The sequence below is a fragment of the Elephas maximus genome, chromosome 10 (genome assembly GCF_024166365.1).
Source record: "Elephas maximus indicus isolate mEleMax1 chromosome 10, mEleMax1 primary haplotype, whole genome shotgun sequence".
Lineage (NCBI taxonomy): Eukaryota > Metazoa > Chordata > Mammalia > Proboscidea > Elephantidae > Elephas > Elephas maximus.
In genome coordinates, this window is record NC_064828.1 from 5002087 (window position 1) to 5026876 (window position 24790).

General features: G+C 38.6%; 1 protein-coding gene across 1 annotated transcript in view; it reads left to right on the top strand.

Moving 5' to 3' along the window:
• ATP8B4 (ATPase phospholipid transporting 8B4 (putative)) overlaps window positions 1–24790 on the top strand; it is a 370299-nt gene that overhangs the window by 146284 nt on the left and 199225 nt on the right. The gene's annotated exons all lie outside the window — the stretch shown is intronic.

Here is a 24790-nt window from a genome sequence, read left to right on the forward strand (position 1 = left end):
ACTTCAACACGCCACTTTTGGTGAAGGACAGGAGACCCAGAAAGAAGCTCAATAAAGACACAGAAGATCTAAATGACACAATTAACTAACTTGACCTCATAGACATATGCAGAACACTCCACCCAACAGCAGCCAAGTATACTTTCTTTTCCAACACACATGGAACATTCTCTAGAATAGACAACATACTAGGTCATAAAGCAAGCCTTAGCAGGATCCAAAACATCAAGATATTACAAAGCATCCTCTCTGACCATAAGACCATAAAAGTAGAAATCAGTTGACTGCCCTGACAGGGAGCACAACAGAGAACCCCTGAGGGAGCAGGAGATCAGTGGGATGCGGACCCCAAATTCTCACAAAAAGACCATACTTAATGGTCTGACTGAGACTAGAGGAATCCCGGCGGTCATGGTCCCCAAACCTTCTGTTGGCACAGGATGGAGACCATCCCCGAAGACAACTCATCAGACATGAAAGGGACTGAACAGTGGGTAGGAGAGAGATGCTGATGAAGAGTGAGCTAATTATATCAGGTGGACACTTGTGACTGTGTTGGCATATCCTGTCTGGAGGGGGGATGGGAGGATAGAGAGAGTTGGAAGCTGGCAAAATTGTCACGAAAGGAGACACTGGAAGGGCTGATTCATTAGGGGGAGAGCAAGTGGGAGTACGGAGTAAGATGTATATAAACTTATATGTGACAGTCTGACGACTTGTAAACGTTCACTTGAAGCTCAATAAAAGGTATTAAAAAATAAAATAAAATAAAATAAAATAAAATAAAAAACAAATGCCTAGTCCTGGTGCAACTAAAAGATGATCAAACAGCTTGGATCAGGTGGACGCTTGAGACTATGTTGGCATCTCCTGCCTGGAGGGGAGATGAGAAGGTGGAGGGGGTTAGAAGCTGGCGAAAGTGACACAAGAAGAGAGAGTGGAGGGAGAGAGTGGGCTGTCTCATTATTATTTATTTATTTATTTTTTAGGGGGAGAGTAATTGGGAGTGTGTAGCAAGGTGTATATGGGTTTTTGTGTGAGAGACTGACTTGATTTGTAAACTTTCACTTAAAGCACAATAAAAATTATAAAAAAAAAAAGATCATCATACAGGAAGTACAATGATTTCCAGTAAGATTGTTAAATGTCAAAACAGTAAAACTGGAAAGGCCATTTCAATCCTAAGAAATTATTATGTATTCCTACCATGGAACAATATGCAGCCATTCAAATACTGTCTGAATGTTTTAAAAAATGTGAAGAATTAAATGCATAATAAAATTAAGTGGAATTAAATGCATAATTAAAATTAAGATACAAAACTATAAAAGAAAAAAAAAGTAGAAATCAGTAACAGAAAAGGCATGAAAAGAAATCAGATACATGGAAACTGAACAATAAAAAAAAAAAACCCTGCTCAAAACAACTGGGTTATAGAAGACATCAAGGATGGAATAAAGGAATTCAGAGAATCCAATGAGAATGAAAACACTTCCTATCAGAACCTTTGGGACACAGCAAAAGCAGTGCTCAAAGGCCGATTTATATCAGTAAATGCACACATCCAAAAAGAAGAAAGGGCCAAAATCAAAGAATTATCCCTGCAACTTAAACAAATAGAAAGAGAACAACAAAAGAAACCCTCAGGCACCAGAAGAAAACAAATAATAAAAATTAGAGCGGAACTAAATGAAATAGAAAACAGAAAAACAATTGAAAGAGTTCACAAGACCAAAAGCTGATTCTTTGAAAAAATTAACAAAATTGATAAGCCATTTGCCAAACTGACAAAAGAAAAACAGGAGAGGAAGCAAATAACCCAAATAAGAAATGAGATGGGCGATATAACGGACTCAACTGAAACTAAAATAATTATATCAGACTACTATGAAAAATTGTGCTGTAACAAATTTGAAAACCTAGAAGAAATTGGATGAATTCCTAGAAACACACTACCTACCTAAACTAACACAAACATAGGCAGAACAACTAAACAAACCTATAACAAAAGAAGAGATTGAAAACGTAATAAAAAAAATTCCCAACAATAAAAAAGCCCTGGCCTGGACAGCTTCAATGCAGAATTCTACCAAACTTTCAGAGAAGAGTTAACACCACTATTACTAAAGGTATTTCAGAGCATAGGAAAGGACAGAATACTCCCAAACTCATTCTGCGAAGCCACCATATCCCAGATACCAAAACCAGGTAAAGACACCACACAAAAAAAAGAGAAAATTACAGACCTATAACCCCCATGAACTTAGAGGTAAAAATCCGCAACAGAATTCTAGCCCATAGAATTCAACAACATATCAAAAAAAAATATTTCACCATGACCAAGTGGGATTCATACCAGGTATGCAGGGATGGTTCAACATTAGAAAAATAACCAATGTAATCCATCATATAAATAAAATAAAAGACAAGAATCACATGATCTCATCAAATGGATGTAGAAAAAGCATTTGACAGAGTTCAACACCCATTCATAATAAAAACTCTCAGCAAAATAGGTATTGAAGGAAAATTCCTCAACATAATAAAGGGCATTTATACAAAGCCAATAGCCAACATCATCCTAAATGGAGAGGGTCTGAAAGCATTCCTCTTGAGATCGGGAACCAGACAAGGATGCCCTTTATCACCACTCTTATTCAACATTGTGCTGGAGGCCCTAGCCAGAGCAATTAGGCTAGATAAAGAAATAAAGGGCATCCTGATTGGTAAGGAAGAAATAGAAGTATCTCTATTTGCAGATGACATGATCTTATACACAGAAAACCCTAAAAAATCCTCAAGAAAACTCCTGAAAGTATTGAAGAGTTCAGCAGAGTAACAGGATACAAGATAAACATACGAAAATCAGTTGGATTCCTCTATACTAACAAAAAGAACATCGAAGAGGAAATCAGCAAATCAATACCATTTACAGAAGCCCCCCAAAATATAAAATACTTAGGAATAAATCTTAACCAGAGATGTAAAAGACCTATACATAGAAAACTACAAGACACTACTGCAAGAAACCAAAAGAGACCTACATAGTGGAAATACATACCTTGCTCGTGGATAGAGAGACAACGTTGTAAAAATGTCTATTCTACCAAAAGCCATCCATGGGTAAAATGCAATTTCGATCTATGTTCCAATGATATTTTTTAATGACATGGAGAAACAAATCACCAACTTCATATGGAAGGGAAAGAAGACCCGGATAAGTAAAGCATTACTAAAAAAGAAGAACAAAGTGGGAGGCCCCACTCTACCTGATTTTAGAACCTATTATACTGCCACGGTAGTCAAAACAGCCTGGTACTGGTAAAACAACAGATACATAGACCAACTGAACAGAATTGAGAATCCAGACATAAATCCATCCACCTATGAGCAGCTGATATTTGACAAAGGCCCAAAGTCAGTTAAATGGGGAAAAAATAGTCTGTTTAACAAATGGTATTGGCACAATTGGATATCCATCTGCAAAAAATTGAAACAAGACCTATACCTCACATCATGCACAAAAACTAACTCAAAAGGTATCAAAGACCTAAATATAAAATCTAAAATGATAAAGATCATGGAAGAAAAAATAGGGACAATGCTAGGAGGCCTAATACATGGCATAAACAGTATATATACAAAATGTTACTAACAATGCAGAAGAGAAACTAGATAACTAGGAGCTCCTAAAAATCAAACACCCATGCTCATCCAAAGACTTCACAAAAAAAGAGTAAAAAGATTACCTACAGACCGGGAAAAAGTTTTTAGCTATGACATTTCTGATCAGCACCTGATCTCTAAAATCTACATGATACTGCAAAAACTCAACTACAAAAAGACAACCCAATTAAAAAATGGGCAAAGGATATAAGCAGGCACTTCACTAAAAAAAATTCTTTTTTTTTTTTTCCACTAAAGAAGACATTCAGGTAGCTAACAGATACATGAGGAAATGCTCACGATCATTAGCCATTAGAGAAATGCAAATCAAAACTACAATGAGATTCCATCTCACTCCAACAAGGCTGGCATTAATCCAAAAAACACAAAATAGTAAATGTTGGAGAGGTTGCAGAGAGATTGGAACACTTATACAATGCTGGCGGGAATATAAAATGGCACAACCACTTTGGAAATCGATTTGGCGCTTTCTTTAAAAACTAGAAATAGAACTACCATCTGATCCAGCAATCCCACTCCTTGGAATATATCTTAGAGAAATAAGAGCCTTTAAACGAACAGATATATGCACACCCATGTTCATTGCAGCACTGTTTACAATAGCAAAAAGCTGGAAGCAACCAAGGTGCCCACCAAACGGATGAATGGATAAGGAAATTATGATATATTCACACAATGGAATACTAACCATCGATAAAGAACAATGGTGAATCCATGAAACATTTCATAACATGGAGGAATCTTGAAGGCATTATGCTGAGTGAAATCGGTCAGTTGCAAAAGGACAAATATTACATGAGACCACTATTATAAGAACTGGAAAAATAGTTTAAACAGAGAATAAAATATGCTTTGATTTTTTTCGAGAGTGGGGAGGGAGGGAGGGAGAAGGGTTTTCACTAAGCAGGTAGTAGATAAGATCTATTTTAGGCGAATTGAAATACGACACACAATACAGGAGAGGTCAGTAAAATGGAGCTAAACCAAAAGGAAAGAAGTTTCCTGGATAAACTGAATGCTTCAAAGGCCAGTGTAGCAAGATCGGGAGCTTGGGGGCCATGGTTTCACAGGACATCTAAGTCAATTGGGATAATAAAAATCTATTAAGAAAACATTCTGCATTGCACTTTGGAGAGTGGCATCTGGGGTCTTAAACGCTAGCAAGAGGCCATCTAAGATGCATTAATTGGTCTCAACCCACCTGGAGCAAAGGAGAATGAAGAACACCAAAGATGCAAGGTAATTAGGAGCCCAAGAGACAGAAAGGGCCGCATAAACCAGAGACTACATCAGCCTGAGACCAGAAGAACTAGATGGTGCCCAGCTACAACCGATGACTGCCCTGACAGGCAACATAACAGAGAACCCCTGAGGGAGCAGGAGAGCAGTGGGATGCAGACTCCAAGTTCTTATAAAAAGACCAGACTTAATGGTCTGACTGACACAAGAAGGACACTGGATGTCATGGTCCCCAGACCTTCTGTTAGCCCAAGACAGGAACCATTCCCAAAGCCAACTCTTCATACAGGGGTTGGACTGGACTATGGGATAGAAAATGATACTGATGAAGAGTGAGCTTCTTGGCTAAAGTAGACCCATGAGGCTATGTGGGCATCTCCTGTCTGGAGGGGAGATGAGAGGGCAGAGGGAGTCAGAAGCTAGCCAAATGGACACAAAAAGAGAGAGTGGATGGAAATAGTATGCTGTCTTATTACGGGGAAGAGCAACTAGGAGTATATAGCAAGGTGTATATAAATTTTTGTTATGAGAGACTGACTTGATTTGTAAACTTTTGCTTAAAACACAATAAAAATTAAAAAAAAAGAAATAGGTTTCGAAGTCTCAGTGATGTGCCATAAGTTGCTAGGTACACTATTTCAATGAACATTTGCCTTCTTTCATTTAATATATCCTCTTGAAACTTAGGTGATTCAAGGAGGTTAATATTTTTTAAAATAATAGAGCCTGATCTTCCAGGAACAGTAAGAAATACTCTAAATAAAAACAGGGATAGAAACAGTTTCCTTTGTTGGTGTCTCATCAGATAACTAATGCGCTACAACCTAGCTTCTCACTTTTAGAAATATTTCTCACATATGCCCTGGTTGGGCTTTCCCTTTCCCACTTGATCTGTAATTATAGAAAGCAATTTCAAAAGGCACATTTTTCTCCCTTTGATATAAATTCTGGGTGCCGAGGCACAGAAATGTTGTAAAATTGTCTTATATTTAGACTTCTGGGAGCATCCTTTCATTCTGTGCTTTGGCGAATATTTTCAGACTTCCTTTTGCCCCTGTGTTCCAAATTTTGCCCTTACCCTATCTCCTTTCTTACTCTTCTTTTAGAGGTAAAGAAGAAAGAACGGTGGAATTGAGATCAAAAGAATGACAGGAAAACAATGCTTACCAGATGCTCTTTAAAATAGAACATTTTAGAATATTAGATGTCTAAAACTGCGGAGATTAAAATAGAGTTTATGCAGACAAATATATAAATGACTGCAGCATTGTTGTTTAGAATTGGCATACAGACTTGGTGTTCAGTCTCGGATCTGGCACCAATAATGCGAAACTAACATAAGTTCTATCAAAATGGTAGCCAATAATTGGCTTGAAATCTCCTAATTAACCAAGTCAAAAAAACAATTCCCAGCAGTGGCTGTTGTGATTAGAAATGAAATTCAGAAGAGAAGTTTGCTTGTACACATATTTAGATATATATTTTTATAGATTATAAATAAGACCATAAGGCCTTGAAGTCCCCAATACTAGAAAGCAGAGAGGGCTTGGAGGAGTGTGAGGCCAGCCTGTCATTGCTATGAAGCAGAAAAAGTACATCCTGGCAGTGGGTGGAGCTGTTTTTGTAGGCTGTTTTCCAGAAAATAATTAAAAGGGCAACTTTCTGATGCAAAATTTTCATCTTCCTAAAAGAGAAAGCCAGAGTCTACTGCAGGTAGAAAAAGATCATCTAGATATATCCAGGGAGCAGAGAAAATTCTAGACTTTGGGTGTTGCCAGAAAGAAATGAGGGGGCTTTATTAAAAACCAAAGCCATTGCCATAGAGTCAATTCCGACTCATAGCCACCCTTCAGGACACAGTAGAGTTTCCAAGGAGCAGCTGGTGGATTTGAACTGCTGACCTTTTGGTTAGCAGCTGAACATTTAACCACTGGTGCTATCAAGGCTCCTAGCCTTAACTGTCCTTCTAGTCTCTAAAACATGATGAGAAATGGAACTAACACTTGCAATTATCAGCCTTCAGTCCAAGGCTTTCAGGTATTTCAGGGATTTACAGAGCCATGGTCTACAGGACCTGGTGCAGGGGATGCGTGAGGATCTTCACCATAAGTTGGGGTTACCTAGGCCTACTGGGTTCATGGAATAGTGGGTTAGTTAGTTTGTGAGTTCCAGTTCCTGTCCTAGTTTGGAGCAGGGAAGGGTGTTGCAGTTCCTGCTTATATGCCCAAGCCTGTTGGCTTGGATTGGAAAAACTGATAAGGTTCAACAACAGAATCTGTCTTGTTGCGGCCATTTAGGTTATGTCTCTGCACTGTTAACAAGAGATATCTTTAGGTCTATCTTATCCAACCCAAAATTCATTGCTATGGAGTCCATTCAGACTCATAGTGACCCTATAGGTCCGAGTAGAGCCACCCCATAGGGTTTCCAAGGAGCACCTAGGTGGATTTGAACTGCCGACCATTTGGTTACCAGCTGTAGCTCTTAACCACTGTGCCACCAGGGTTTCCTAGCTTAGTTCCCCAAATATTGATTATCTTCTGTATAGTAGAAGTCCCTCAGTGGTGTAAAAGGTTAACTGCTTGGCCTGGCGATCTACTACTTCTGAAAAAAATCAGCCATTGGGAACACTGTGGAACACAGTTCTACTCTGACACACATGGGTTGCCATGAGTTAGAAGTGACTCATTGGCAAATGGTTGGGTCTATGCAGCAAATATGATGAACACACCATTTCTGGTTTCAAGATTTCTGCTAGCATAGAGTATATATTCATATGTATATGCCTTGTATGCGTGCAAAAGCTGGACAGTAAATAAGGAAAATGGAAGAATTGACACCTTTGAATTATGGTGTTGGTGAAGAATATTGACTATACTACACACTGCCAGAAGAACCAACAAATCTGTCTGGGAAGAAGTACAGCCAGAATGCTCCTTAGAAGTAAGGATGGCAAGACTTCATCTCACATACTTTGGACATATTATCAGGAGGGACCAGTCAGTCCTTGAAGAAGGACACCATGCTTGGTAAAGTAGAGGGTCAGTGAAAAAAAGGAAGACCCTCAATGGGATGAGTTGACATAATGGCTGCAACAACGGGCTCAAGCATAATGATTATGAGGATGGTACAGGACCAGGCAGTGTTTTCTTCTGCTGTATATAGGGTCGCTATGAGTTGGAGCTGACTTGACAGCACCTAAGGACAACAGTGTATACACTGAGTAATGTTTCTCTAAGCAGGGCTGGGAGTACCTAAGTGGTGTAAACCCTTAAGCACTCAATGACTACCTGAAAGTTTGGTGGTTTGAACCCACCCAGAGAGGCCTTGGAAGACAGTCCTGGCAATTTGCTTCTGAAAGGTCACAGCCTTGAAAACCCTATGCAGCGGTTCTACTCTGCACACACAGGGCTGCCATGAGTCAGAATAAACTCCTGAACAACTAACAACAACAAGAAGCAGACCTGGATTGTGCAAAACTATCCAGAATCTTCCCAGGTTTTGTTCTATAAAACAGCTCAGTTCACAATGTATTCCTGCTCAAAACTCTTCAGTAACTCCCTCCTCTCTCCTTACAAGAAAAAGTGCCTCTTCCAATTTTTATTCCAATTAAGCCTCCGGCTAGTCTTTCTGACAGTCTACAATCACACTGAACTACCAGCCTTTCTTAACCTTGCAACGAGCTTGGCTCCTGCTTTACCATCTCTGGAAATCCCCCAGTCCCTTCTTCGGGCAGTCAGAACCATCAGTACCCTCTGGGCTCCCACAGCATGTTGGACATATCACGAGGGTGGAGTCAAGTACAGCATTTCAATAGTAAGTCCATTTTAGGCTCCCCTTTTTTCTTGACTGCAAGCCACTTCAGGGCAGGAACCATACTGAGATTATCCCCAGTTCCCGGCCCACTGCCATCAGGTGCTCAATATTTGTTGAATTCAGTGGAATCCACTTGCTCCTCCAATCAACAACGTACATTTATAATATAGATCATAATGGAGATATTGGAAATTTAAAGGCATGAAAGAGGTTGGCTTCCTTGCAAATTGTGTATCTTTCCTTATATCAAAATGAAATGTGAGAAGTACACTCTTTAGGGAAAATGAATAACATTTTTATTCTCTAAGTTGTTATATTTTGCTCTGCCATGGTGCATCCTGTCCCTACCTCCTTTCCATACTTTGTGGTTATCTCTGTGAGACTTTCTTAAGGCCTTTCCAGCAATTGTAGCCAGCCTGAAACTATTACCACAGCTCTAGGACTCAATATGCTCGGCACACAGCATGAGTGTGTGCATTCAAATATTCATTCAGGAAATAGGCATCCAGGCCCTAATATGTGCTGGGCACAGTCTTACGGACTAGGAATACAGAAATGAGCAGATAGACAAAATCTCTGCCCTAATGAGCCTACCTTTTGGTGGGGAAAGACAGACGATAAATAAAATATAAATAAGTTATATGACTTCAAGGAGCTCTGGTTGCACAGTGGTTAAGTGCTTGGCTGCTAATGGAAAGGTTGGTGATTCTACCTACCAGCCACTACACGAGAAAAAGCTGTGGCAGTCTGCTTCTGTAAAGACTACAGCCTTAGAAACTCCACGAGGCAGCCCTGCTGTGTCCTACAGGGTCTCTATGAGTCAGAATCAACTTGACAGAAATGGCTGTGGCTTCTGGTTTTTTAGTGTGACTTCAGGTAGTGATAAATGCAAGAAAGAAAATAAATAGGTTAATAGAATAGAGTGACGAGATGAGAGATGGGAAGGTCACTTTAAATAGGGTGGCCAGAGAAGGCCTCTTGAGGAGATTTTTTTAAAAAAATTGTACTTTAGATGAAGTTTTACAAAACAAATTAGCTTCTCACTAAACAGTTATACACTTTTTTTTATAACACTGGTTTACAACCGCACAATATGTCAACACTCTCCCTTCTTGATACTGGGTTCCGTATTACCAGCTTTCCTGTCCTTTCCTGCCTCCTAGTCCTTGCCCTGGATTGGTGTACCCCTTTAGTCTCGTTTGGTTTTATGGGCTTCTCTAATCTTTGCCTGAAGGGTGAATCTCAGTAGTGACATCATTACTGAGCTAAAAGTGTGTCCGGGGGCCATACTCTAGGGGTTTCTCCAGTGTCTGTCAGGCCAGTAAGCCTGGTCTTTTATTTGTGAGTTAGAATTTTGTTCTGCTTTTTTCTCCAGCTCTGTCCAGGACCCTTTATTGTGATCCCGGACAGAGCAGTCAGTGGTGGTAGCCGGGCACCATCTAGTTGTACTGGACTCAGTCTGGTGGAGGCTGTGGTAGATGTGGTCCATTAAGTCCTTGGGACTAACCTTTCCTTTGCATCTTTACTTTTCTTCACTCTTCCTTGCTCCCGAAGGGGTGAGACCAGTGAAGTATCCTAGATGGCTGCTCACAGGCTTTTAAGGCCCCAGACACTACTCACCAAAAGTACAATGTAGAAAGTTTTCTTTATAAATTCTGTTATGCCAGTTGAACTAGAGGTTCCCCAAGACCATGGTCCCCACAGCCCTCAGCCCAGCCATTTGGTCTCTCAGGGAGTTTAGATGTATCTATGGAGCTTCCATGACCTTGCCTTGTACAAGTTGTGTTGTCTTCCTCAGTATTGTGTACTGTCTTACCCTTCACCAAAGTTTACGCTTATCTATTGTCTATTTAGTGTTTTCCCATCCCCACCCCTCCCCTCCCTCGTAACCACCAAAGATTGTTTCTTTTTGTGTGTAAACCTTTTCATCAATTTTTATAGTGGTGGTCTCATACAACTTATTTCACTCAGCATGATGCCTGCCAGATTCATCCATGTTGTGAGACGCTTCACAGATTCATCGCTGTCCTTTATCGTTGCGTAGTACTCCATTGTGTGCATGTACCGCAGTGTGATTATCATTCCTCTGTTGATGGGCATCTAGGTTGTTTCCATCGTTTTGCTATTGTGAACAATGCTGCAGTGAACATGGGTGTGCATATGTCTATTCGTGTGATGACTCTTATTGCTCTAGGATATATTCCTAGGAGCGGGATTGCAGGATCATGTGGTATTTCTGTTTCTAGCTTTCTAAGGAAGCACCACATCATTTTCCAAAATGGTTGTATCATTTTGCATTCCCACCAGCAGTGCATAAGAGTTCCAATCTCCCTGCAGCCTCTCCAACATTTCTTATTTGCTGTTTTTTTCATTGGTACCAGTAATGCTGGGGTGGGATGGTATCTCACTGTGGTTTTGATTTGTATTTCTCTAATGGCTAGTGATCATGAGCATTTCCTCATTTGTCTGTTGGCTACTTGAATGTCTTCTTTGGTGAAGTATCTGTTCATTTACTTTGCCCATTTTTTAATTGGATTATTTGTCTTTTTGTTGCGAAGGTGTTGGATTTTCTCTAGATTTTAGAGATTAGACCTTTGCCTGATTTGTAATAGTCAAAAACTTTTTCCCAGTCTGTAGGTTCTCTTTTTACTCTTTTGGTGAAGTCTTTCAATGAGCATGAGTTTAATTTTTAGAAGATCCCAGTTATCTAGCTTACCTTCTGGAGTTTGTGTGTTGTTATTATGGTTTGTATCCTGTTACTGGTGTGTATTAGGACCTCTTGCATTAATTCTATTTTTTCTTCTATGATCTTTATAGTTTTTGGCTTTATATTTAGGTCTTTGATCCATTTTGAATTAGTTTTGTGTATCGTGTGAGCTTTGGGTCCTGTTTCATTTTTTTGCAGATGGACATTCGGATTCGCCAGCACCATTTGTTAAAAAGACTACCTTTTCCCCATTTGATGGACTTCGGGCCCTTTTTGAAGATAAGGTAACCGTAGGTGGATGGATTTGCATCCGAGCTCTCAATTCTGTTCCATTGGTCAAAGTATCTGCTGTTGTACTGGTAACAGGCTGTTTTGACTACCACAGCTGTATAGTAGGTTCTGAGGTCAGGTAATGCAAGTCCTCCTGCTTTATTTTTCTTCAGCAGTGCTTTACTTATCCAGGGCTTCTTCCCTTACCATATAAAGTTAATGATAAGTTTTTCCATCTCTTGTTGGTATTTGGATCTGGACTGAATTGATTTCAAATTCCTTTGAGTAGAATTTTCATTTTCACAATGTTGAGTCTACCTATCCATGACCATGGTATGCTTTTCCATCTATGTAGACCTCTTTTGTTTTCTTGCAGTAGTGTTTTGTAGTTTTCTTTGTATAGGGCTTTTACATTCCTGGTTAGATCTATTACTAGGTATTTTATTTTTTTAGAGGCTATTATAAATTGTATTGTTTTCATGATTTCCTTTTCATCATTCTCTGTATTGGTGTATAGTAATCCAACTGATTTTTGTATGTTTATCTTGCATCCTGCTTATCTGCTGAATCTTTCTTTAGTTCCACTAGTTTTCTCATGGAGTCTTTTGGATTTTCTATGTGTACTGTCGTATGATCCACAAATAGGAATAGTTTACTTCTTCCTTACCAGTTTGGATGCCCTTTATTCCTTTTTCTTGCCTTTTTGCTCTAGCTAGGACTTCTAGCAAAATGTTAAATAGGAATGATGATAAAGGGCATTCTTTTCTTGTTCCTGTTTTCAAGGGGAATGTTTTCAGCCTCTCTCCATTAAGAATGATGTTGGCTCATCATTTTGTATAGGTACCCTTTATTATGTTTAGGAATTTGTCTTCTAGACCTATTTTATTGAGAGTTTTTTGTCAAGAATGTGTGTTGGACTTTGCCAAATACCTTTTCTGTGTCTATTGAGATCATCATGTAATTCTTTTCTGTCCTTTTATTTATGTGGTGGATTAAGTTGATTGATTTTCTAATGTTGACCCATCCTTGCATACCTGGTATGAATCCTACATGGTCGTGATGTATTATTTTTTTGATATGCTGAATTCTATTGGCTAGAGTTTTGTTGAGAATTTTTGCATCTATATTCATGAGAGATATTGGTCTGTAATTTTCTTTTTTTTTTTGGTGGTGTCTTTATCTGGTTTTGGTATTAGGGTTGTGCTGGCTTCATAGAATGAATTCAGAAATATCAGTGCCTTTTCTATGTCCTGAAATAGTTTGAGTAGTACTGGTGTAAGCTCTCTGAATGTTTGGTAGAATTCTCCAGTGAAGCCATCTGGGCCTGGGTTTTTTTCTTGTTGTTGTTGGACTTTTTTTTTTAATTGCTTTTCAATCTGTTCTCTTGTTATGGGTCTGTTCAGATTTTCAACATCATTTTGCATTAGTTTGGGTAGGTAGTGTGTTTCTAGAAATGTGTCCATTTTCTCTAGGTTTTCCAATTTTTGGAGTATATTTTTTCATAATACTCTGTTATGATCCTTTTTATTTCAGTTGGGTCTGTTGTAATGTCCCCCATTTCATTTTTTATTTGGGTTATTTGGGTCAACTCATATTTTTCTTTTGTCAGTTTGGCCTGTGGTTTGTGGATTTTTTTTTTTTTTTATCCTTTCAGAGAGCCAACTATTGGTTTTGTTAATTCTTTCTATTGTTTTTCTGTTCTCTGTTTCATTTGCTTCTTCTCTGATCTTTATTATTTCTTTTCTTCTGGTGGCTGTGGGCTTCTTTTGCTGTTCTCTTTTTACTTATTTGAGTTGTGTAGCTAATGTTTTGATTTTACCTCTTTCTTCTTTTTTCATGTGTGCATCTATTGCTATAAATTGGCCTCTGAGTACTGCCTTTGCTGTGCCCCAAAGGTTTTAATATGATGTGTTTTCATTCTCATTTGATTCTAGGAACTTTTTGACTGCATCTCTGATTTCTTCTATTACCTAGTGGTTTTTAAATAGGTTGTTATTTAGTTTCCATGTAATTGATTTTTTTCTTTGCTCTTCCTGTTGTTAATTTCTACTTTGATAGCACTGTGGTCAGAGAACTTACTTTGTATTATCTTAATGTTTTGGATTTTGTTGAGTGTTCTTCTGTGGCCTAAGATGTGTTCTATTCTGGAGAATGTTTCACATACTTTGGAAAAGAATGTGTACTTTACAGCTGTTGGGTAGAGCGTCCTGTATACTTCTATGAGGTCAAGTTGGCTGATTGTGTCCTTTAGCTCTTCTGTATCTTTGCTGAGTTTCTTTCTAGATGTTCTGTCCTTTACCTAGTGTGGCGTGTTGAAGTATCCTACTATTATTGTGGATCTATTTCTCTTTTCAGTGCTGTTAGAGTTTGTTTTATGTATTTTGGAGCCCTATCATTGGGTGCGTAGATGTTTATTATGGTTGTATCTTCATGATGGATTGCCTCTTTAATTATTATATGGTGCCCTTTTTTTGTCTTTTATGGTGGATTTTGTTTTAAAGTCTATTTTATCTGAGATTAGTATTGCTGCTCCTGCTCTTTTTTGGTATCTGCTTGATATATTTTTTTCCAACCTTTGGTTTTTAATAAATTTACATCTTTGTTTCTAAGATGAGTCTAGTGTAGACAGCATATTGATGGATCCTGCTTTTTTATCCATTCTGTCACTCTGTCTGTTTATGGGTGCCTTTAGGCCATTTACATTCAGTGTAATTATTAATAGGTATGAGTTTATTGCTGTCATTTTGTAGTGTGGATGTTTCTTTGTTCCTCGTATTCTGTGCTGAATTCCCTTTGTGGATTTTTTTCTCATTTCTTTTGTTTTTGCAGATTTTGCTTTTACTGATACTTTATGTTTTTCTTCTTTATTTTGATGAGTGGGTTTGTTTACTTTCTTTGTGGTTACCTTGAAATTTACCCTTATCTTCCTAGGTTTGAACAAGTCTATTATTTCTTGCTATCACCTTACTTCCTCTCCATTTACAAAGTTCTAGATATAGATATATATAGTCGGAATAGGCTCGACGGCAGTGGGTTTGGGTATACCTACATGGTTTTTCCCCTTTTTATTGTTCTGACATCATTGTCATTTGCAGATAACCTCTCTGGTTCCCTGTTGCAAATCTTTTGGTTTTGAATAGTCCCTGAGTGGTTGGTATCTGGCTGGTGTGATCTTGCAGCCTGGATTCAGGTTGTGGTCTGATGTTGTTAGTTCTCAAACTGAAAGACTCCTTTTAATAATTCTTGTAAGTTTGGTTTTGGTTTTACATATTCCTTTAATTTATGTTTATTTGGAAATGTCCTAATATCACCATCATATTTGAACAAGAGTTTTGCAGGATGTATTATTCTTCGTTGGCAATTTTCTTTATTTCAAGGTTTTATATATTTCATCCTATTGCCTTCTTGCCTGCATGGTTTCTACCAAGTAATCAGAGTTTAGTCTTATTGTTTTCCCCTCTGTATGTGACTTTTTTCTTTTTCTCGAGCTTCTCTCAGGATTATTTCTTTTTGTTTTAGTGAGCATGATTATGATATGCCTTGGTGTTTTTCTTTGGGGGTCTATCCTATATGGGGTTTGTTGAGCCTCTTAGATGGTCAGCTTTTCATGTTTCATGATATTAGGAAGTTTTCTATCAGCAGTTCTTCAATGATCCTCTTTGTGTTTTCCATTTTCTCCTCCTGTTCTGGAACTCCGATCTCTCGCAAAGTTTTCTTTTGATTGTATCCCACATAGTTATCAGAGTTTCTTCATTTTTATTCATTCTTTTTTTCTGATTTTTCCTCAAATGGAGTTGTATCCAAGTGTTTGTCTTCAGTTTTGCTGATCTTATCTTCCTTTGTTTCAAACCTGTGAGAAGGAGATTTTTGAGTTGAGAGGGATTGAGCGTGTCAAGATCTGGAATAAAAGAAATAGCAAGTACAAAACCTCAAAATGGAAATGATCTTGGCAGTAAGATGTGGCTGGAGTATTGTGAATAAAGGGGAGTTCTGAGGAGTTTGAAAGAGCCAATTCTTGTAGATCATGTTGGGAAATTTCAATTTTATGTTGAATGTAAGGAGAAGCCATTGGAGGATTTTAAGAAGGAGAATGATATAGAATGATAAAAAAGATTTTGCTGGCTGCTGTGTGGAGAATAGATAGCCGAGTGGGGCAAGAACAGAATAAGGATGACAAATTATAAGGTTCCTGCTGTTGTCCAGGTGAGATGATGATGTCATGGGCTTGGGTGGTAACAGTGAAGAAGATAAGAATTAGGGCCATATGGTATCTTGTGGGTTTTCAAACACACACAAAAATGGAACAGTTCATTGAACCCTTACCTGTGTATTTCTATGCAGCCACCATCAACTTCTTGTTATTTTTATCTCATTTAAACAATCCTTCATTTTCTGGAGTATTTTAAAGTAAACCCTACATATCATATCACATTATCAGTAAATATTTCAGTATTTATCTCTAACAGATAAGGACTTAAAAAATATTTAACCATAATATTGTTACTACATCCAAAAATTAGTACTTTCTTAAAACCATCTAATATCCACAGACAGAGATGTATTTTGAAGGTAGAACCTGTTGGAATTGCTGCTTTATTGGGTATGTTTGAAGAGAGGAATCAGGAGTCTGTGGTTCTTGGCTGAGACTATGAGATGGGGGAAACTGGAAGAAAAGCATATTATTGTGGTAATGATTGTTTTTGCCTGGGGTAGGAAACCAGAGGTCTACTGAAACATTTGTTATTCTGTAAAGATGTAAAATATAGGCAGTTGAAACTTAGGAGAGAGGTCTGGGAGGAGGACAGAAATTTAGGAGCCATTTGGTCACCTAGAATGACAGTCTAGTTTTTAGATGGTAAAAAGAGGAACTCTGGGGCACTGTAAAGTTTGAGGACAGGAAAAGAGAAATGGGCTGGTTAAGGGTCTAGAAGGTCCTTGGGTTTTATAAACAGTTTGCTCTTGACTACTAACTTAAATATTGGTGGTTCAAACCCACCTAGCAGAGCCATGGAAAAAGGCCTGGTGACCTGCTTTCATAAGGATTACAGCCAAGAAAACCCAATGGAGCAGTTCTACTCTGTTACACATGGAAAAAAAATGGGGCCGCCATAAATCTGAATCATCTTATGTCTAATGAATGGAGTGTTGTGCTCTGGAATTAAAAAGAAGAAAGTGTTTGAAGAAGAAGGAGCGGCTAACTCTGTCGAATAAAGTGAAGACTGAGAACTGATCATCTGATTTAACAACATGAAGGATGACAAGAGAGACTGCATTTGCAGGAGTGGAGACAAAGGTCTGATCAAAGAAAGCATGGGCAGTTAAGAAGGGGAAATAGTGAGTATGGATAGCTCTTTTGAGGACTTGGAGTAAAAATATGAATGTACCATCCTTATAACGAGGTACTTTATAATAACAAAAAATAGTCATAATACTTTAAAATTTAAAAATTGTTTTACAGTTTACAAAGTACTTTCATAGATGTTATCTGATTGGAAACTCACAAATATCATGCTAGGGGGCTGTCAGGTGGGTTTCTCCCATTCTAAAGGTCTCAGTATTATGAATAAAGAGGTTTTCTGAGGGTTTGGCAAGAGCCAGTTCTGGTAGGTCCTGGAAGAGATTTCAAACATTGGTCCATTTCTTGCCCAAAGTCACACTGCTAGTTGGTGGTAAAGCCTGGACCCAAGTCCATGTCTTCTGATATCTCTTTCATCTCTTTATAAATAGGAGAAATATGAGAGGAATATGAATGACAGTGGTTGAAGCCCCAGAAAGCAGAGTTATTTTACTAATGACCAAAAGTAAATCCTGATTGAAATTCACTGGAGTGATGTTAAGTGATGATTCTGAGAAGGCAAGTCTAGAGGGATCACAGTAATACAGTCCAGGCATATAGTTTTCTGATGAGCTCACCATATAAGGAGACAAAACTTGGAATATCTTGAGGAATGAATGTTAATATATCCTTTATTGGACATTCTCTCTGATCTATCCATTTTCTCCCTGGGGTTTTGATGACAGCTGTATGGCAAACGATCTAACACTGAGGTCATTCTCCTGAAGTACAGGTATTGCTCATTGCTGACTGGAAGAATAGCTGCATGCTCCAAGTACCAGAAGACAAAGATGATTTAACCAGGGTTATTTAAGAGCCAGATTAAATTTTTCCACTAGTCTGTAGGTTCTTCCACAAGCACAGTCTGTATCTAATTCCACTTGCAGCCCTAACATCCAGCACAATGCCTGTCTCACAGTGCTCCCTTTGTGTACACAGAGTGATTTTCAAGTCATAGTAAATGACTACTTTACATCCCAGTGTTCCATCATCTAATTAAGAATTCTACCTACATGCTATGCTGTTTCTGAGAAACTCAAAATGATAAACCTTATAACTTAACTTGAAATTCTTCCTTAAAAAGTTCTTAGGACTTAATATGACTCCACAAATCTAGAAAGTAAATAAACTCATCATCCTCCAGTGATTCCCATAGCTGTACTTTGTGTGGCAAAATCTGCAATGCTATTCCCAGAAATGTTATGCTCTCTGACCAGAGAAAACCAAATCACAGCACTGAGACACGTTCAGTTTGTTTTTTTTAAATTTTCTGGGGGTATGGCACATATTATTTAAGCAAGCAATATTTTTTCTGGTTTAACAGACATTTTGTTCTTTCTTAATGTGACTCTATATATGAAAATTGATGAAAATATCATTTGAGACAGTGTAAAAACATGATATAGGCCTTTTATCCTGAAAACAAGATATTCAGATTTTCTCTTATTCCATTGGGAGTTATCTTCTTTAGGGGAGGGTGTTTTTCAAAACAAGAACTGTTATTCACTATTGAGCTGGTTAAGAGTAAATTTTCTGATACCTCTAGATATGATGTGGCAACTCAGGTAAAGAGAATGATTGATCTATTCAGGCTAAGGTGATTGTAAATACTTTCTGTCAAAATACATTCTTCGTGTAAGGAACATATTTCAGGAATGGCGCTATTTCCAATAGATATCATTCTTAGCATATTTCCATAGTTAGTGATTGTAGAATATTTTGGAAGGTTAGACACAAAAAATTTATCTGTTAACCTTATTTACTAACCACTGAAAAAGGGGGTAAATTGGATGACTCAAGATTGTACGGATTTTTTTCTAAAGGTTTTTAAACGGGGTGAAAGAGTATAAACATTCATGGAAGCTTCTCGTATTGAGTTTATAGAATTAAAACTAGAACTAGAGAAAGGTGAAATAGCTTAGAATTAAAAAGGAATATTGTAACTACATGAACATGTCAATAGCAAAGTTGGGAATTAGGCTTTCTGTTTTTGGTAAATACTCTGCTATGCCCTGGTGGCTACAGTGGTTAAGAGCTTGGCTACTAACCATAAAGGCCAGCAGTTCAAATCCACCAGCTGCTCCTTGGAAACCCTATGGGGTAGCTCTACTCTGTCCTGTAGGGTTGCTATGAGTTGGAATGGACACAGTGGGTTTGTTTTTTTTTGATTTCTGCTACACCACACATGTCCCCCTTCAGGACTGCAGAGTTTATTGCCCTAGCTACCTGAAGCACTGCCCACACACAGCCCTCAGACATCAGCCCCTTCCAGGAATTGCTAGACAATGACTCAACAATGCTGGTATATAAGAGTCTGCCCCCATTATTCCAACTCTGCAGAGTCTTTCTAGCTCCAGAGCTCCCCATGGGATTGGCTGAGGATTTTGCTATGACTGTCTCATAGCCCAACTCCTCGGTCTGCCCAGCTCTGCTTCCTTTATTTCCCCATAAGTGTTGTTGTTAGGTGTCTTCAAGTCCCTTCCAACTCATAGCCACCCCATGTACCAGAGTAGAACTGCCCATAGAATTTTCTAGGCTGTAATCTTTACAGGAGAGATCATCAGGTCTTTTCTCCTGTGGAGCCACTGGGTGGGTTTGAACCGCCAAGCTTTCAGTTAGCAGCTGTGCATTTAGCCGTTGCTCCATCAGGTCAATCCCAACAAAACTTGCCAATAAACTTCTTGCACAGAAATCTCCCTCTGAATTTGCTTCCCAGGAGCCCAACTTAGACCTAAGCGGTTCTGTTTTCTCCCAGGTTGATCTAAGGTCTTTTCTTCAGCATCCGCATGTGAGAGCAGGTGTAATTGTCTTCCTTCGAAGTCATTTTCTTCCAACTTTTTGTAGTCTCCTCACTATTCATGGAATGCTGCTAAGAATTTACAGAGGACAGAGAGGGGTCTTTGGAGAGCAATTCAGGGGAAGGTTTTCAGTCTAGGGAAATGATTAAAAAGAATACATTTTCTGCCCAACTCTCAAGTAGGTTGATTGTTCAGGTTTAGGAGGTGAATTCATGGTTTTGTTTTCAAAATAAAAAAAAAAATAGGAAGGCTAAATTGTGTGTGTGATTCTGCATCTGAATAATGCGCCACGGGAACCAACAAAGATTTACATAAGTAAGGCAAGACATCTATAAGATTGATTACTTTTTCTCAGCAAATTGTTAAACTGAATTATTCACGCTGTAAGACTATATCATTATTACCTCCACTTTTTACCGCCGCCTCCTTCTTGGCAAAATTGATGAGAGAGCATCTTCAACAACTGACCACAGACCTCCCTGCCTGATTTTGCCTCAGCACAAGCATTTTGCTGATAAAAAGGGAGGAAAACACCTGCATTCTTCAAAATAAATAGATTCCTGAGATAGGAGCATTATGTCTGCTCTCAATATAATGAGATTCTGTTCACCAGTCTATTGTTAGAGGATTAGGGCCAAGCTGTATGTCTTACTGTAGTCTTACTGTATGTTTTAACTGAATGTGTGGTTCTGACAGTGCATTGATTGAAAAGAACCAGAAACTGCTGTTGACCTCTGAACATTTGTCTCAGAGGACCACGACTGCAAGGAATTTGAAATCGGCTGCGAGCAGTTACTATTGCTGGCACTGAATCCCTCCAGCTCTTTGGAGTCCATTTTCTTTCCAAATAGGCAAATATAGTTGAAACTATATTTCCAAATACAGTTGAAAATAAAGAAAAAAGAACATAAATACAGATTTATAAAGAGCATGGGCTTTGCAGCCAAATAGACTTGGGTTCTAGACTTGGCCCTGGTAATTACATGTGACTTTTGGAAAGTTTTTCTTTTCTTCTATTTTTTTTCTCCCCAATTTGCCTTTACAATACCAGTGCATATAATGCCAAACAGTACAAAAGAATATATACAATAAAAATGAAATTTTCCTTTCATTCCAGCTCCCTACTTCATTTTCTTTTCTGAGTGCAACCACTGAACAGTTTCTTGAGTGCCCTGCATGTAAGCACATTTATATGTATGGGTATATCCTTGCTCCAAAACAGTTAGAATCTTACCATGCATATGCAATGTTCTGCAGGTGATTTTTTTTTTAATTGTTGTAAATCTATATAACACAACATTTGCCAATTCAATGTTTTTTCGGATGTACCACTTAGCGATAACAATTACCTTAATCGTGCTGTGCATTACTCTGAATTGATGCCAAATTTCCCATCACCGTAAACAGGAGCTTACCGCTTCCCGAACAAGGGCTCCCCCCTCCCTCCTGCAAGTGATTGTTTTTAATCTAATAATGTAATTTAGAGAATATTCTGTATCAGCACATATGGACCATTCTTATTCTTTTTACTGGCCACACTGTATTCCACTGAGTGGATAGACCATGACTGAATAAGTACACCGTGGTACATATATTCAATTTTTATTGACAAGCATTTCAGTGGTTTCTAATTGATTGCTATTACAAATCGTGCTGGAATAAATGTCCTTATACATCCATCTTTGAGCACTTGTACGATCAAGTCTTGAAAGTGGAATTTCTGTATAAAAGTATGTGGACATTTAAAATTTTGATAGATAATACAAAACAGGGCAAATGTCTTAATTTCTTTGAACTTCAGTTTCCTTGTCTGTAAGATAGGGATAGTAACAGTACCTATTTCACAGGCTTGTTGTGAGGATTACATGAGATAAGATACATGAATAAAGTCCTGGATTTAGCAAATTAAAATAAAATATTGCATGAGATGTTTATACAGTAAAACCTATGAAAGTCAGAAACTGTGTAAGGCAGAAACCTTCAGAGAAGAAAAAGTCAAATATTTTCCTCTAAAATGAGCAATGGGAAGGCGGTAACACTGCATCCCTTCAAAGGCAGAAAACCTGCAAGAAAAACAATGCAGTCCCGTCAAGTTCCGGCTCTCACAGGTTTCGCTGTACTAAAAAAACTCATTGTTTATCTGAAATTAAAATTTAACTGGACGTCCTGTATTTTTATTTGACAACCCTGTAAATGAAGGAATTAGCGCAGTCCCTGGAATGCAGTGCAGCTCTGGTGGCGCAGTGGTTGAAAGCTTGGCTGCTAACCAAAAGGTTGGCAGTTCGAATCTACCAGCCGCTCTCTGGAAACCCTCTGGGGTAGTTCTACTGTGGCCTATACGGTCACTGTGAGTCGGAATTGCCTTGATGGCGATGAGTTTGCTGTGGTTTTGGTATGTGGTAAATACTGAATAAATGTTTGTTGTTCTAATTCTTATTAGGCATTAATGGAAATGATATCATTCAACAAATGTTTTTGGAAATAATGATTCATATACATAATAATAATAAAATATTTTTAAAATGATGATTCCTATTCATAACAATAATAAATAATATTCAGTTATCATTCATTCAACAAGTATTTGTTGAGTGCCTACTATGAACTAGTAATTATTCTAGGTCCTGAGGGTACAGTAGTGAACAAAACAAACTGTACAAGAAAAACACTTTTTGTATGTTTTAGGGCTGACATGGGCTTGAGACTAAAGAAGAAACTGAGCTCAGTGTATGTAGATTGATTGGTTAACTAAAAAAAAAAGTTGCCATTGAGTCGATTCCTACTTATAGCCACCCTATAGTGATGCTATAGGGCAAAATAGAACTGCCCCATAGGGTTCCCAAGGAGTGGCTGGTGGATTCAAACTGTAGACCTTTTGGTTAACAGCGAAGCCCTTACCATTGCACCACCAGGGCTCTGTGATTGGTTAATTAAGATAGGTAAATTTATGTTGACCTTTATTACCTTCTCTCTATTACACCAGCACTTCTTGTTCTGTAGCATCTGAGGATATCCTGTTTCAGAAATCTATGTTGCGAAACCTATGATTCAGGGAAAGCTTTTCAGTTTATGGGCATTCAGGGACATTAGAGTCTGGAAAGGATACTAGGAGCCTTGAGGAGTCCACTGAAGATGCCTACCCCTTAAGCTTCAGTAGTGGGCTTGGTATCTTGCCCCAAGTAAATATTTGCTTTCCAGGTTTTGGAGCCATGGTTCAGTGACATGAAGACTGGTAGGGTGCCATCTCATTCTCAAACTTGCATTTTCTCGGGGAAGTTTTCAGGAAAGCCTAATATGCGATGTCTTAGTATCCTATGTCTCATCAGAAAGTAGATTCAGGCCAATTTACCACAACTTATTAGGTGTAGCTGCTATCTCTGATGTTCTGACAGTAGATATTATAGTTAGTGGTGTATTTTTTTTTAAATAATTTCTATTGAGCTTTAAGTGAACATTTACAAATCAAGTCAGTCTGTCACATATAAGCTTATACACACCTTATTCCATACTCCCACTTACTCTCCCCCTAATGAGTCAGCCCTTCAAGACTCTCCTTTCGTGATAATTTTGCCAGTTTCTAACCCTCTCTACGCTCCTATCTCCCCTCCAGACAAGAGATGCCAACACAGTCTCAAGTGTCCACCTGATATAATTAGCTCACTCCTCATCAGCATCTCTCTCCAACCCATTGTCCAGTCCCTTCCATGTCTGATGAGTTGTCTTCGGGGATGGTTCCTGTCCTGGGCCAAAGGAAGGTTTGGGGACCATGACCGCCGGGATTCCTCTAGTCTCAGTCACACCATTAAGTATGGTCTTTTATGAGAATTTGGGGTCTGCATCCCACTATTCTCCTGCTCCCTCAGGGGTTCTCTGTTGTGCTCCTTGTCAGGGCAGTCATCGGTTGTGGCCGGGCACCGTCTAGTTCTTCTGGTCTCAGGATGATGTAAGTCTCTGGTTCACGTGGCCCTTTCTGTCTCTTGGGCTCATAGTTATTGCGTGACCTTGGTGTTCTTCATTCTCGTTTGATCCAGGTGGGTTGAGACCAATTGATGCATCTTAGATGGCCGCTTGTTAGCATTTAAGACCCCAGACTCCACATTTCAAAGTGGGATGCAGAATGTTTTTGTAATACAATTATTTTGCGAATTGACTTAGAAGTCCCCTTAAGCCATAGTCCCCAAACCCCTGCCCTTGCTCCGCTGACCTTTGAAGCATTCAGTTTATCCCGGAAACTTCTTTGCTTTTGGTCCAGTCCAGTTGAGCTGACCTTCCGTGTATTGAGTATTGTCCTTCCCTTCACCAAAAGTAGTTCTTATCTACTAACTAATCAGTAAATAACCCTCTCCCATCCTTCTTCCCTTCCCCCCCTCGTAACCACAAAAGTATGTGTTCTTCTCAGTTTATACTATTTCTCAAGATCTTATAATAGTGGTCTTACACAATATTTGTCCTTTTGCCTCTGACTAATTTCATGCAGCATAATGCCTTCCAGGTTCCTCCATGTTATGAAATGTTTCACAGATTCGTCACTGTTCTTTATCGATGCGTAGTATTCCATTGTGTGAATATACCACAATTTATTTAACCATTCATCCGTTGATGGACACCTTGGTTGCTTACAGCTTTTTGCTATTGTAAACAGAGCTGCAATAAACATGGGAGTGCATATATCAGATCGTGTGAAGGCTCTTATTTCTCTAGGGTATATTCTGAGGAGTGGGATTTCTGGGTTGTATGGTAGTTCTATTTCTAACTGTTTAAGATAACGCCAGATAGATTTCCAAAGTGGTTGTACCATTTGACATTCCCACCAGCAGTGTATAAGAGTTCCAATCTCTCCACAGCCTCTCCAACATTTATTATTTTGTGTTTTTTGGATTAATGCCAGCCTTGTTGGAGTGAGATGGAATCTCATCGTGGTTTTAATTTGCATTTCTC